We start from the raw sequence: 13843 nt of genomic DNA, 5'->3' as shown, positions 1-13843 counted from the left end.
ATTTATAGTTGTACAACCATTGTCACAATCTGATTTTAGAACATTTCCATCCCACACACCCCACCGTCCCTTCTGTGGTAACCATAAGTTTTTCAAAGTCCCTGAGTCCGTTTTTGTTCTGCAAATAAATTTATTGTATCCTTTTTTTAGATTCCACGTATAAGTGATGACATATGATGTTTGTGTTTCACTAACTGATTTCACTTAGCATGATATTTTCTAGACCCATCCACATTGCTGCACCTGCCATTATTTCACTCCTTTTTATGGCTGAGTAATATTCCATTGTGTATATGTACCACATCTTCTCTCTCCACTCCTCTGTTGACAGACATTTAGGTTGCTTTCATGTCTTCTTGACTATTGTATGTGGTGCTGCAGTGAACATTGGGGTACATGTATCTTTTCAAGTCATGGTTTTCTCTGGATAGATGCCCAGGAATGGGATTGCTGGATCAAATGGTAGTTCTATTTTTAGTTTTTTGAGGAATCTCCATCCTGTTTTCCATAGTGGCTGTACCAATTTTCATTCCCACCAACAGTGTAAAACGGTTCCCTTTTCTCCACACCCTCTACAGCATTATTGTTTATAGACTTTTTGACGATGGCCATTCTGACTGGTGTAAGGCCATACCTCCTAGTAGCACCTCATATATAAACAACTCCTATGGCTCAATCTGAAAAAACAACCCCATCAAAAAATGGGCAGAAGAACTAAACAAACAATTCTACAAAGAAGACATACAAATGGCCAAAAAAAAACACATGAAAAGATGTTCAACATCACTAATTATTAGAGAAATGCAAATCAAAACTACTATGGGGTACCTTATTTACAGCAAATTTATAAAAACATTTTAAGATGCTATTAGCTCTCTTCTCAGTAATAATATAATCCCTGGCATTTGTATAGTCCTTTGTAGTTAGCAAGACACTGTATTATCTTCCTTAATTCTTCTGAGGTGGGTAATATCTCATTTATTTTATAGATAGGAAACTGAGACTTAGGGCAAATGACTTGCACAGGATCATGGAGCCCAGTGATTGGCAAAATGAGGGCTTCAATCAAGTCTCAGTTTGTTTTCTTTGTTTCTGTCTGTCTGTCTGTTTAGGGCCGCACCCACAGCATATGGAGGTTCCCCAGGGAGGTGTCTAATTGGAGCTGTAGTCACAGCTACAGCAATGCATCTGCAATCTATACCACAGCTCACGGCAATGCTGGATCCTTAACCCGCTGAGGGAGGCCAGGGATCAAACCTGCATCCTCATGGACAAATAGTCAGATTTGTTTCCACTGAGCCACGACGGGAACTCTAAGCCTCAGTTTTCTTTATCACAGCTGCATCTCTTAGGAATGGTCTAGTTCAGCATACTTATAAATATTTATAAACATTATGTCATCGTTCCGAACTAGTAGACCTTACTATTTTGACTGTTTTATGATATTGGAGCTGCATAGCAAAGTGGACATTTGCAGAAGTTCAATCTACAGCCGTTTTATATTTCCTCTGCTTGAAATTTTCATCCTTGCTAGCAATGACATACTTATAATAATAAAGAAAGAAAACATTCTTCGATTGTCAGCTAAATGCTTAGCACACCTGGAGTTACTTTTTGTGGACTTTCCTTTCTACTTACACCATGAAATCACAGTATGGCTTCTTATTTGAATGTTTGATCATCTGACACCTAATAATAAAAAATTCACTGGCCCTATAATGGAGTTTCATCTTTCTAAATGTTTAAAAATGTTTAGAAATTATTTCATTTCTTAAACCAAAATCAAAGTAGATTTAAATAAGCATTTCCCTCAGGAGATAAAGATTGAAACTTGAAAGTAAATCACTACTAACTTTAGGCCAATAAAAAAAGGTTTCATGGAGTTGATTTTTTTTCACATTCCTTTTTTTAAATGTAGTACTAAAGCCAGGGAGTGTCATATAAAACAAGCCCAAAGCACTTTTTGTACCCAAGCTAAAAATTACTTTTGTGGCCTTTGACATATCAAGGGACTTTGCTATTATAAAGTAAGCATAAGAAGAAAACTTCTCAACCTTCTAAAAATTTAAACATAGAAACTGTTTTTGGTCTGTGCAAGGACTCGATTCTTTCACATACAGTTTCAAAAATCACAGCACAGATTGTCCAAAAAACATTTGTACTAATTGCTTTGTTTATGAGATTTGAGTTATCATTCCCAAAAGCATGAAATTTAAATGAATTTTTTTTTCTTTTATCCAGTGCCTATAAGAAAATAAAAATTTTATATATTGAGGCCGTTGGTAACAGAGAAATAATTGTTACAATTTTAAAGCATAACACTGAAAGGGAAAAGATCCATGGAAAAGCTATAATTTTATCCAGGTGTATGTATTTTTGTACTGATATTTTTAGTGATCGCCATATCAGAAGTATGGAGGGAAGAACTGATGTTTTCCGAAAAGTTCCCTTAAGATATTCCTGCATTATCTAATCACTGCTTTTTAAAATGTGGTCTACAGACTAGTGCTAGTCCACTAAATGTTTGTACCAGTAAACAACAGATAAGTACAGAGACTGAGAGTAAGCATTTAAGAAACCGATAGCAACCTGACATTGCTGCAACATCCAAGCACTTGATTTTGTATTCTAGCAAAAGCATAGCTTGATCCGTGATAGATGAGAAAACAAACACAAAACAAATCAGATCCTTCATCACATAGGATATTAGAAGCTCTGAGATAGCTCTGGGGTCCACAAATGTTTTCTGGGAAAAGTCAGAAAGTAAATATTTTAGACTTTGCACTCTCAAAGTCTTAACTCTGCTGCACACGAGTGCCATGGACAATATTAAATGGATCACAGTGGCTATGTGCCAATTAAACTTTATTTATAGACACTGAGACTTGAATTTCATCTAATTTTCACCTGTCACAAAATACTATTATTATTTTGATTATTTTGATTTTTTTTTCCCCCCTCAATCACTTAAAAGTGTAAAAACCATTCTTAGTTTCTGTGGGCTATGCAAAAACAGATGGTGGGTTAGATTTGGACCTTGGGCTCAGCTTGCTGACCCTGGAGCCGGATCACCAGTCCAGCAGTCTTCAGTAACAGATGCTGTTATTTCCTTGTCTCAGCCTTCCCCTCTGTCTCTGTGATTTTAATTGCCACTTACTTTCACTCTGCAGTTTGGGTTATTATTCAGGGATACTTTAGAGCACTCATAATGCTTAGAACATTGTGTTTAATGAAGTCCAGGAGGAAAATGTTCCAAGTATCACTGTGGGAATAAATTTTAGGATTCCCTATGACCTACTGTCTCACGTGAACTTTGCTTTAAAAAGTAATCCAAGGAGAGTAGGAAGAAAGATCTTTTGATCAAGTGTATAAGCATAAGAGTGGATTATTTTAATTTGTTTCCAGGAATAGATAATGATAGAGCATGGGTTGAAATACTGCTTCATTCTTATCCCAAAATGGACAAATTGTCTGTTTAGATGGTAAGCAAAGAGGCAAAAGACAGAAAGCTGTGAGTTGATTGTGTAAGCTTAGCATCCAAGGTAGAGAACTGCTCAGATTCCCCTTTTCTGTCTTGGGTACTTTTTGTCTCATATTGTTTCAGGGATTGAGAAGGTGGGGGTGGGAGGGTGGTGTTTGTTCGTTTCTTTACAGCCGCACCTGCGGCATCTGAAAGTTTCTGGGCCATCGGTTGAAGCAGAGCTGCAGCTGAGGGCTACACCACAGCCACTGAAAAACTGGATCCAAGCTACATCTGCAACCTACACAGTAGCTCACGGCAACCCTGGAGCCTCAACCCACTGAGCGAGGCCAAGGATTGAACCTTGAACCTACATCCTCAGTGAGACAATGTCGGGTTCTTAACCCACTGAGCCACAACAGGAAGTCCTTGTCTCATATTGCTAAACAGAAACCCAAGTCCTGGCTTGTTCCCACAGAAGCCCCACCACCACAAAGTCATTGTATTTCTCTTCTAAGAAATCTCCACTTGGCTTATCAGAAGTAGTTTGCCCCTGACCATCTTGAGTGCTACATATTTTATATAGCACATACTTTTATTACTTGGTGCTCTTTCACTAAATGATCAAATTATAATGTTCTTGTTCAGTGTTTATTATGTTTTTACTTATTAATTTTTCACATTAATGTAGGACCTTTTTCTGCACCTTGTTTAAGTTTGCCATCAGATATCTGCATATGAGTTAGGCAAGCCATCTGGAAACATGTCCACATTGAGCAAAGGCACTAAATTCTTAGTCCTAACTTCAGTTTGGTTATTTTGTTTTCTTGTTACTCTTCACATATCCAGTAGTCTTTCAAGAAGCAAGCTATTTGTAATATTTCAAACTTGGGAAACTCTTTCATCACGTCAATAAAGTTCAGTGTTCTAAACTAACATAATAGAATCTCCTGTCAGAGTGTATGTTCATTTTTTGTTTGATTTCAAAATATAAGAGGTTAACTTTTGTATGCATGCCATGGCATTTTTGTACTAAGTCAGGCCTTCCAAAAAAAAGTGAGAACTATGAGACAAACCAGTATTCAAGGAGACATATCCTTGGAATATGAGCAAGCCCATTAATGCTGTATTTGGAGTAAAGTGTGTTTGATCATGTGCATGCTGACTTCTATGTCCACAGTTTAAGTGAGGAAGAAGCTACACCTCCAGATATTTGAGAACAAACGACAAAAGTTGGTTCCCTAATTATGTTATACACCCATTAAAAAAAAAATCCATTTTCAAACCCAGCAAGATTTTAAAAAAGCAACTTCCTATTTTTCACTTGAAAATCAAAATCAGATTGTTGTAAGTGCTCTCTCCATCAGTCATTTTTAATTACGTAATATCTTATTCTTTATTATTTTCATATATTCAGGGATTAAAATGCCTGTTCCGTAGCAATTTGTATGTTGAGTCAAATTCTAGTTACATAGCAGGTGCTGTAAGCAACATGAAGTGGAGGGCACTGATTTAGTTAGAAATTTAGAACCCTCTACTAGGCTTTATCCAGTGAAAATTAAATTATTAAATTGTTCTTTTGCATGCATTGAAAGTTATCCAGCGAATGTTCATCAAACACCTTCTATGTGGCAGGCAGTATGTAGCTTTTGCTTTATTTAGCAGGTGTTTCTTTATGATTATAAAGTGTTCATTTTTTTCCTCTTTGACTATTATTTGCAATCAGAGATACTTCTAAATTTGAAGGGCAACTTTAAAAAAACGTTAACTCTCTTTGGAATGGCAGTGAAAGATAATGGGGTGTGGTGTGTGTGTGTATGTGTGTCTGTGTATGTGTAAAGTCTGAGTCCTGGGTCCTGCACATTTAAGTTCTGGTAACAGGTTTCATCAAAGCCTTTAGCCCAGCACCGCTGAAGGACTGGATGCATGGAGTTCTGATGGATGTGAGGGAATCATGATGAATTGTGGTTCACTTTTTCTGAATATTACCTACTCTAAGCACCTACTCTGTGCTTCTAGAAGAGTATTTCCACAAGTCAGTGCCTCTTGGTTAATGAAAAAGTTAAAATATATTTAAAAATTATCTTAATTGTTCTCTTAATTAAAATATATCCATTTGGAAGTAAGAACCCTTCTAGTTAAGTAACTAGAGCTACTTTGGAAATCGATTAAGGCTGCAGCAGCTTAAACTAAGAGCTTATGTTTTATGCTTTTGGATTTCTTTTCTATTCACTGAATGGAGAAAGAGTAGTATATAGGACTAAATTTCTAATGCTTCTTTCCACTTTGGGGCAAATACCAACTCTACAAGCCTACATAATAGACATTAGGGCAAATTTTACAAAATTTGTCAGTTTACATTTACTGTTGACTTGTATCAGAGTTGTCTCTAAGACCAAAGGAATGATGAAACATTGTTTTTACACAAATGGTGATAGCTAGGCAAAGAAAATTTACTGATATTTGTCAAGGGACCTCCCTCTTAAGTGTTGGTTCTGTGTTAAACATTATTGGCTTGTTGTGGTCTCCCTTCCATCCCTGAATTGCCTTTATCACTATATTATTATCTTATGCAGTCACTGTCATTGTCTCATGTTTTGGGTGGGGGGGGGGCGGGAGGAGGGCGGTGTCACTAATTCTTTCACCTGTGCTTATTATTCTGCTTCTTGTTTCATTTGTTTATTAGTTCTGAGATAGCTTCTCTGGCTCATTGTTTCCTTCTACAGTCTCCCTTTTTATCTCATTCTTTCAACTTATCTCATTACTGATATCTCATTTAACTCATATTTTCTTTTTTTCCTTTTTTTTATCTTTTTGTCTTTTGTAGGGCTGCTTCCCGCAGCATGTGGAGGTTCCCAGGCTAGGGGGTCTAATCAGAGCTGTAGCCGCCGGTCTACGCCACAGTCACAGCAGCACGGGATCCGAGCCACGTCTGCAACCTACACCACAGCTCACTGGATCCTTAACCCACTGAGCAAGGCCAGGGATCGAACCTGCAACCTCATGGTTCCTAGTCGGATTCGTTAACCGCTGAGCCACAACGGGAACTCCTAACTCATATTTTCTTTAGCCCTGCAATGTAATGTCCTCATGGAAATTGGAGTGGGGGTGGAGTGGAGGGCTCTATTTTCTTCCAAAGTGGATTCTTGCTTCCTTCTCAGCCCTCCCTATTGTTCTCATTCTTTCTCTGCTCCAGTGGTCCTGCCTAGTTGTCCTACTCTTTTCTTTGTTAGATGTTTTAAGTTTCATTTGAACAATTCAATTAAGAACTTCTTTCTGTTCTATAGTGTTAGTGAATTGTCCTCATTTTCCCTTTTACTTTCTTGGATTAGGACTTTGTGCCTTGTCCCCAGAGCTTCCTGGTTGAGGTTTGAGGACCCAAGGCCACGTGCTGGGGGAAGGGGCACAGTGAAATGAGCTGGGGCTTGTGCACCTGGTTTAGGCTCTGGGCTTGGTTCTTCCTCAGTGATCATGTGAGCTGCCCTGCATCGAGGTTTGCTCTCCAAACTCACAGGAGTGAGGGGGTGGGGAGAAAAGTGCTGTCTTCTCTGGCTTTGGATTTTTCCTCCAATGCAAGGAGGCGAGAGCACCAACGTCAGTCCCTGGTGGTCCTTCCCTTGCCGAACCCTACTTATCTCCAGCAGGTGTTTCTGTCCTTTCTCTGATAATGGAGAAAAGGGGACAGCTGTGAGCTTTAGCAGTGGCCTTATAAATCCGAGGCATGGAAGGAACTTCACCTGGGGTTCTTCACCCCCCATTCTCATTCTCCCCACCCTCAACACACACGCTTACTCAGATCCTATTTTTCCTTCTCTTTGACTAACCTCTTGTTTACTGCCTAAGATGCAATGAATTCTGATATAGACTAGTGCGCCCATGTTAAGACAAACTCAGATTTAACATAATTGGCAATTGGCTATCCTCTTTCCTTCATCCCAGCCCTTGTCCTTATTTCATTAGCTTCACAGTAATGAGATCCCGCATACCTGATTGGATTTGTTAGACTCCTCCATGTAGTGTTATAACGAAGTTGGGCTGTAATTAATTAGCTTTCCTTGATTATGACTCATATCTGTTTTCTTCTCCTTTCCTCCCAGGCATGGAAAACCAAAATGGTGATCCCTGATTTACTCTTCTGTGTGTGAGGAGATCCTCCCTATGATGTCAGGGAGAGGTTTTCACTCTGGATGGATTTTTCCATCTTTTCCCCAGGTTCCCTAAATACCACTTCAGATCTGTTTTCCTCAAACTGAGGGCTCCTTATGATAGTTTTCAGGGTTTTGTCCACCTAACTTTTCTTTTTTTTTTTTTTTTTTTTGTCTATTTTTTTTGCTATTTCTTGGGCCGCTCCCTTGGCATATGGAGGTTCCCAGGCTAGGGGTCCAATCGGAGCTGTAGCCGCCGGCCTACACCAGAGCCACAGCAACGCGGGATCCGAGCCGTGTCTGCGACCTACACACAGCTCACGGCAACGCCGGATCGTTAACCCACTGAGCAAGGGCAGGGATGGAACCCGCAACCTCATGGTTCCTAGTCGGATTCGTTAACCACTGCGCCACGATGGGAACTCCCCACCTAACTTTTCCATCTCCAAGCGAATTGTTTCTTTTCTTAGTATCTTTCTATTCCTGGGCACCAATGTTTTTTTGGGAGGGTAACTTACTTTTTTTTTTTTTTTCTTTCCAAAATGTTTTGTTTTCTTTTCTTTTTAGGAGTGCACACGAACCACGTGGAGATTCCCAGGCTAGGGGTCGGATCAGAGCCGCAGCTGCTGCCCTACACCACAGCCCCAGCAACAAGGGAGTTGAGCCACATCTGCAACTTAGGGAACAGCTCATGGCAATGCCAGGTCCCCGACCCACTGAGGGAAGCCAGGGATCGAACCCACATTTTCATGGATACTAATTGGGTTCATTAATACTGAGCCACGACAGAAACTCCCCAGACAACTTTTTGAAGTATAGTTGATTTACAGTGTTTTGTTTCAGGTGTACAGCAAAGTAGTTCAAATAAATATATGTTCTTTTTCAGATTATTTTCCACTATTGGTTATTACAAGATACTGAATATAGTTCCCTGCCTGGACACCACTTTTAAAGATTAAGATATGGTGTTCTCCTTCACTTGGTTTCTGCTGACATTTTTTCTTTTTCTCTTAAATAGTGATTTTAAATTTATTTCATTAGGCTTTCGGGGAAAGTTTCTATTATCTGACTTTATTCTGCCATCTTAACCTGGCAGTTCTGTGCTAGGCACGTCTCGTTCACAAGCCTGTTTAATTCTTACAGCACTTCTTCAATGTATCATAGCTGATTTTATCTCTCATTCACACATGAGGATACCAAGGTTTCAATGAGTAAAACTTCCCAAGGTCCCTCGACTGAGGCGACAATCAGGGTCACGTGCAGATATGTCTGTCTCTAAGGCCTGGGGGCTTCCTGCTTCCACGCTGCCTCCTCGCACTGCTGTCTGTTGCGGGGCCTGTCAGCAACCCTTCTCTGGGTTTTAGTTACTTCATCTACAGAGTGAGGGGCCGCCTGTAAGGATCTCCCCAGCTCTATACCTCTGTGTTTATGATTAGCGCAATGAGAAGACTCCACTTTACTTTAACATAAATTTATTTGACTTTACATTTAATAGGAATGGCCGTATATTTCAAGTTTAAATATATATTTACATATTTCTGCAGTCGGGAATTTTAGATTATATAAACCTTTTTGTTTTCACAACTCATTTTTCAGGTGCTTTGGAATTTCACTGCTGTTCCTTTTAACATATGGTGTTTGCAATAGTGAAGTTGGAAATTTTTATTCAGATGGTTCATTTTTTTCCTCCTAGATTATCCTGTCTCTGTCGAACACTTCGCAGTGTGCTTAGAATGCTGCGACCAGAGGTAGTTTGAGGCAGTGCCGCAAAGCAAAATTAAATAATCCCTTTGGCGGTTAAACCCTCAACCTTGACCTAAACAAACTGAAGTAACTACGCAGAGATGACACTAAAGAGATGACAGACCTTTAGCTCTAAGATATTATAATCTACGTGATAAACTGACTGATGTCGGTGTATCTCTAACACATGCGTGTGTGCTTGGTGAGCAGCAAGCATGTCGGTGTTCACAGCTGCAAAGTTATAGCGCAGTGGCCAGGGCGACAGTGGAAATAGCGAGGGTCTATTCAAACAGGAAGCAGGTCACAATCTCTATGTCCAAGAGGCAGGACTTCACAAGGGGAGAGTGGGGAAGAGAGGGCTGCCCCAGCACCCCCAAGCCTGTTCACTCTGGGTCCACAAGACTGCAGCTCCCTGACTGTTGCCCACAAGTCAACATTCAACCTTTGCTCCTCACCCATTCCTTTCTAAGTGTCAGTTCCACCCTAAGAGGAGAGACACGGAAGAATTAAACTCCTCTCTGGATCATATAAATGCACTGGACTCCTTCTAACCATGCTTTTCTCACCTCCATTTTGTTCATTTGATATTCTTTGGACACCTTACATTAGCCAGACACTTTGTGAGGCCTGAAGTGTATACTCAGGAATTAAAGAAATGGTACCTGAGAGATGGATTTCTAGGAGGTGAATAAAAAAATTTTAAAGTCGAGAAAGGAGTTCCTGTCATGGCGCAGCGGAAATGAATCCAACGAGGAACCATGAGGTTGCAGGTTTGCTCCTTGGCCTCGCTCAATGGGTTAAGGATCCAGTGTTGCCGTAAGCTGTGGTATAGGTTGCAGATGCGGCTTGGATCTGGCATTGCTGTGATTCTGGCCTAGACTGGCAGCTACAGCTCTGATTAGATCCCTAGCCTGGGAACCTCCATATGCCGTGGGTGCAGCCCTCAAAAAAAAAAAGTCAAGAAAATACAAATAATAAGCACCGAAATCAACAACAAGATATGAAAATACCCTGGGATAGAAAATAGCTGAGAGTGCGGCGGGGAACTGTTCCCTAGACCGATGAAGTCATTTCTTTATTTCATCCCTTTCCTCCTATATTCCAAGTCTCTGGCTTGAACTAGTTGGCCACTCCCTTCTGCACTCTTCCTAAAGCTTCTTATCTAGGCTGTCTGTCTGTGGAATTGATAATATTTTAAAACTCCTTGTAGTTAAATCCCAGTATTTGCTCAAGCCCTGTCATGTGTCTGGCTCTGTGCTGGTCGTGACGGTGTTTACCATGGAGATCTAAGGCGCTGTAAGAGCCCTATAAGGATCTTTGTTCATTTTCTATCCTTCACTCTCTGTCATGACCTTTATCTCCCATAGACCACAGAGCATAGGACCAGGAGTCTTTGTCACCCTCTTCCCTTTTCCTTCCTTCGACTTCCAATGCATCTCTCTTCCAGTTAAAAATTCCAGTTTCTTTGCATCATAAGCCATCATACTATCCTATCTGCTACCCTCTTGAGATATTTTCTACAGCCTCCTGTTCATTCTGCCCATCATTCATGAATGCTTTTGAGTACCTGGCTTCACTCTTCTCCTTCCCATGGTTCCGTCTTTCATCCTTGGAAACTCCAGATAGACAGCTCATCCAGCCCACTCTTCTTCTTCCTTCTAAGTCTTTACCACCCTGTCTGAGGCCATTCTCTCCCAGACTTGTCCTCATGAGTAGCCACTCCACCTCTAAAATCTCATTTTCAGGTGTTGTAGCTTTGACGGTCCCTTCCAGTCTTTGAATCGCGGGTATTCCACAGCTGCATATGAATAGCTGAGCTTGACAGGAGGGGAAAATGGACAGCAGTCCCCACTGGCCTCTCATTAAATTGATAGCCATCAGGCTCGAGTAGCCTCAGATTTCCTGGGAATCCTACATTGCCTCCCTGGCCAGCTCTCTGGGGAGGACTGTTTCATACATTCTCCCATCACAAACCTCCACCATTGCAATGAGTGACCTTGCTTCCTACTTCACGGAGAAAATAGAGACCATCAGAAAAGAACCTTCAGCTTCCCCTGCCACATCTACCAGCTTGCCTTACCCATTGCCTTTGCCTGTATCCCTCTCACCTCCTGAGGTTGCACTTTCTTCCAGGCATTGTCTCTTTTGTTTCTGTTTTTGCTTTTTGTTTTGTTTTTTTTTCCTGGGTTTAAAAATTTCTTTTTTTAAATTATTTTTATTTTTTCTATTATACTGGGTTTACAGTGGTCTGTCAATTTTCTACGGTACAGCAAAGTGACCCAGTCTCACACACACACACATTCTTTTTCCCACAGTACCCTCCATCATGCTCCATCGCAAGTGACTAGATACAGTTCCCAGTGCTATACAGCAGGATCTCATTGCTTATCCTTCCAAAGGCAATAGTTTGCATCTATTAAACCCAGATAAACAGTCCATCCCCCTCCCTCCCCCTCCCTCTCGGCAACCACAAGTCTCTTCTCTAAGTCCATGAGTTTCTTTTCTGTGGAAAAGTTTAAAAGTTTCTTAAATTTATTTATTTATTTTACGAAGGTATGTTTGATTTACAGTGTTGGGCCAATTCATCGCAAGTTTTTTTCCCTTCTCTAGTGGATGGTTCCAGTCAGAATATAAACATGCTACTATACAGCCTATTAAATTTTTTTTACTCCTTTCTTTTCCACCTCCCTGCCCCTCCTCCAGCCAGCTCCTTTCTTGACTCTGCAGTAAAACTCCCGGGTAGAATATTTATTATTTGCTGCTTCCATTTCCTCACCTCTCATTTGGTCTCAAGCCACACCAATCCATCTTCTTACAGCCGGACTCCTGTACAGTCCACAGTTGGTCCCTCCTTTCCTGAAGCCATTTCTTTACCTCTTCATGTTCGATCAAACACAGACCTCAGTTCTTAGTCCTCTTTTTCCACCTACACGCAACCTCGTCTTTCCTGTGGTTGTAAATGCACTGATGCTTCTTGGGTTTATATCTTTAGCTAAACATCTCCATCAAGAGACCATTGTCCATGCATCCTCAGCTTCCCCATGAGTCTGTTTGATGGCATCTTCCATTAGAGACCAAAAGATTTCTCTACTTCTACCGACCCGACCCCAGCTCAAACCCAGTCCCTCTTCCAGTGTTTTCATCTCAGTGAAAGTAGCGTCTTTTCCAACCCCGCTCCCCATTGACCCAGTTCCCAGGTGCTAATTTCTCTCATCACCCATGTGAACAAGACCAGTTGCTTTATCTTCAAAATATATCCAGAACCCATCCATGGTGTTGCCACCCTAGTCCAAGGAGTCCCTACCTGGATTCTTACAAGTGCTTCCCACTTGTTCTCCACTTCCACTCATGCCCTCTTACATTCCAACCACAGAAGCCTTGATCTTCCACTGTGTCATCAGATCACATCACTCCCTTTCTGAGGGCTCTCCAGTGGTGTCTCATCACATGGACAATAAATACCTGCCTTGGTCCAGGCCTTAGGTGAACTTGCCCTCCCCTAGCTCACTGACTCCCTTTTTCTCTGCTTTCTGCATCATGTGCTAAGTTCCAGTTACATGGACTCTCTGACATATGTCTTGCTTGATTACTTTGCCAGATAAAATTATATTACAGTAAAGACGAAAGACCTACCTTAAAGGAACGCTCCTAACCTAACCTCCCTGTGCAGCTCTCACTCACGCCTGCTCAGGTATCTCCTCAGACGTCAGGTCCTCAGAGAAGGCTTCCTTGATGCCATCCCGGTCACTCCCACCTCCAAAAATGCTCTGCTTTGTTATTATGCTTTAATTTTCCTCAGAGCACTTAGTGTTATATGAAATTATATTTTAAATACATTCCTTCAAAAAATCTATTTACTTGCACACATTGTCATCCCCATAGAATGTTACTTCCAGGTGAACAGGGACTTTCTCTGCTTTGCAGCTGCTCTGTGTCCCCAGTACTTGAAACAGTGCTGTTGAACAGTAGGGCTCTCAATACATCTTTGTTTAGAGAGTGAGTAATTCTATCTTCTATCACTTAAAAACTTATTTAAAAAAAGATTGGCTCTGGAAGTTCCCATTGTGACTCAGCCGTAATGAATCCAACTTGTGTCCATTAGGATACAGGTTCAATCCCTGGCCTCGCTCAGCAGGTTCAGGATCCAGCATTGTTGTGATCTGTGGTATAGGTCACAGACATGGCTCAGATCCCGAGTTGCTGTGGCTGTGGTGTAGGCAGGCAGCTGCAGCTCCGATTCAACCTCTAGCCTGGGACCTTCCATATGCCACGAGTGTAGCCCTAAAAAGCAAAAGCAAAAAAAAAAAAAAAAAGGCTCTGATAAACTACACTCACAAAAGCCCTAAAATTCTAGTTTCTTAAAACAATGAAGGTTTCTTCCTCATCCATGCTACCTCTCTCTCACACCCAAGAAGACCATGTGTTCTTCTATGGTCACACAGACAGACGCTCAGGCTGAGAGCACAACCACCATCTTGAACGTTGCCATGTGCAG

The 13843-nt window shown here is 41.1% G+C and overlaps 1 protein-coding gene across 3 annotated transcripts in view; it reads left to right on the top strand.

Moving 5' to 3' along the window:
- Nucleotides 1-13843, top strand: part of ARL15 (ADP ribosylation factor like GTPase 15) — a 442112-nt gene that overhangs the window by 365920 nt on the left and 62349 nt on the right. The gene's annotated exons all lie outside the window — the stretch shown is intronic.

The sequence above is a fragment of the Sus scrofa genome, chromosome 16, assembly GCF_054392235.1.
Source record: "Sus scrofa isolate SSC_HxYL_T2T_F1_AM1 chromosome 16, Sscrofa_HxYL_maternal_Yorkshire_Landrace_v2.0, whole genome shotgun sequence".
Classification (NCBI taxonomy): Eukaryota; Metazoa; Chordata; class Mammalia; order Artiodactyla; family Suidae; genus Sus; species Sus scrofa.
Note: the sequence above shows the minus strand (reverse complement) of the source record. Positions and strands in the feature narration are given on the sequence as shown.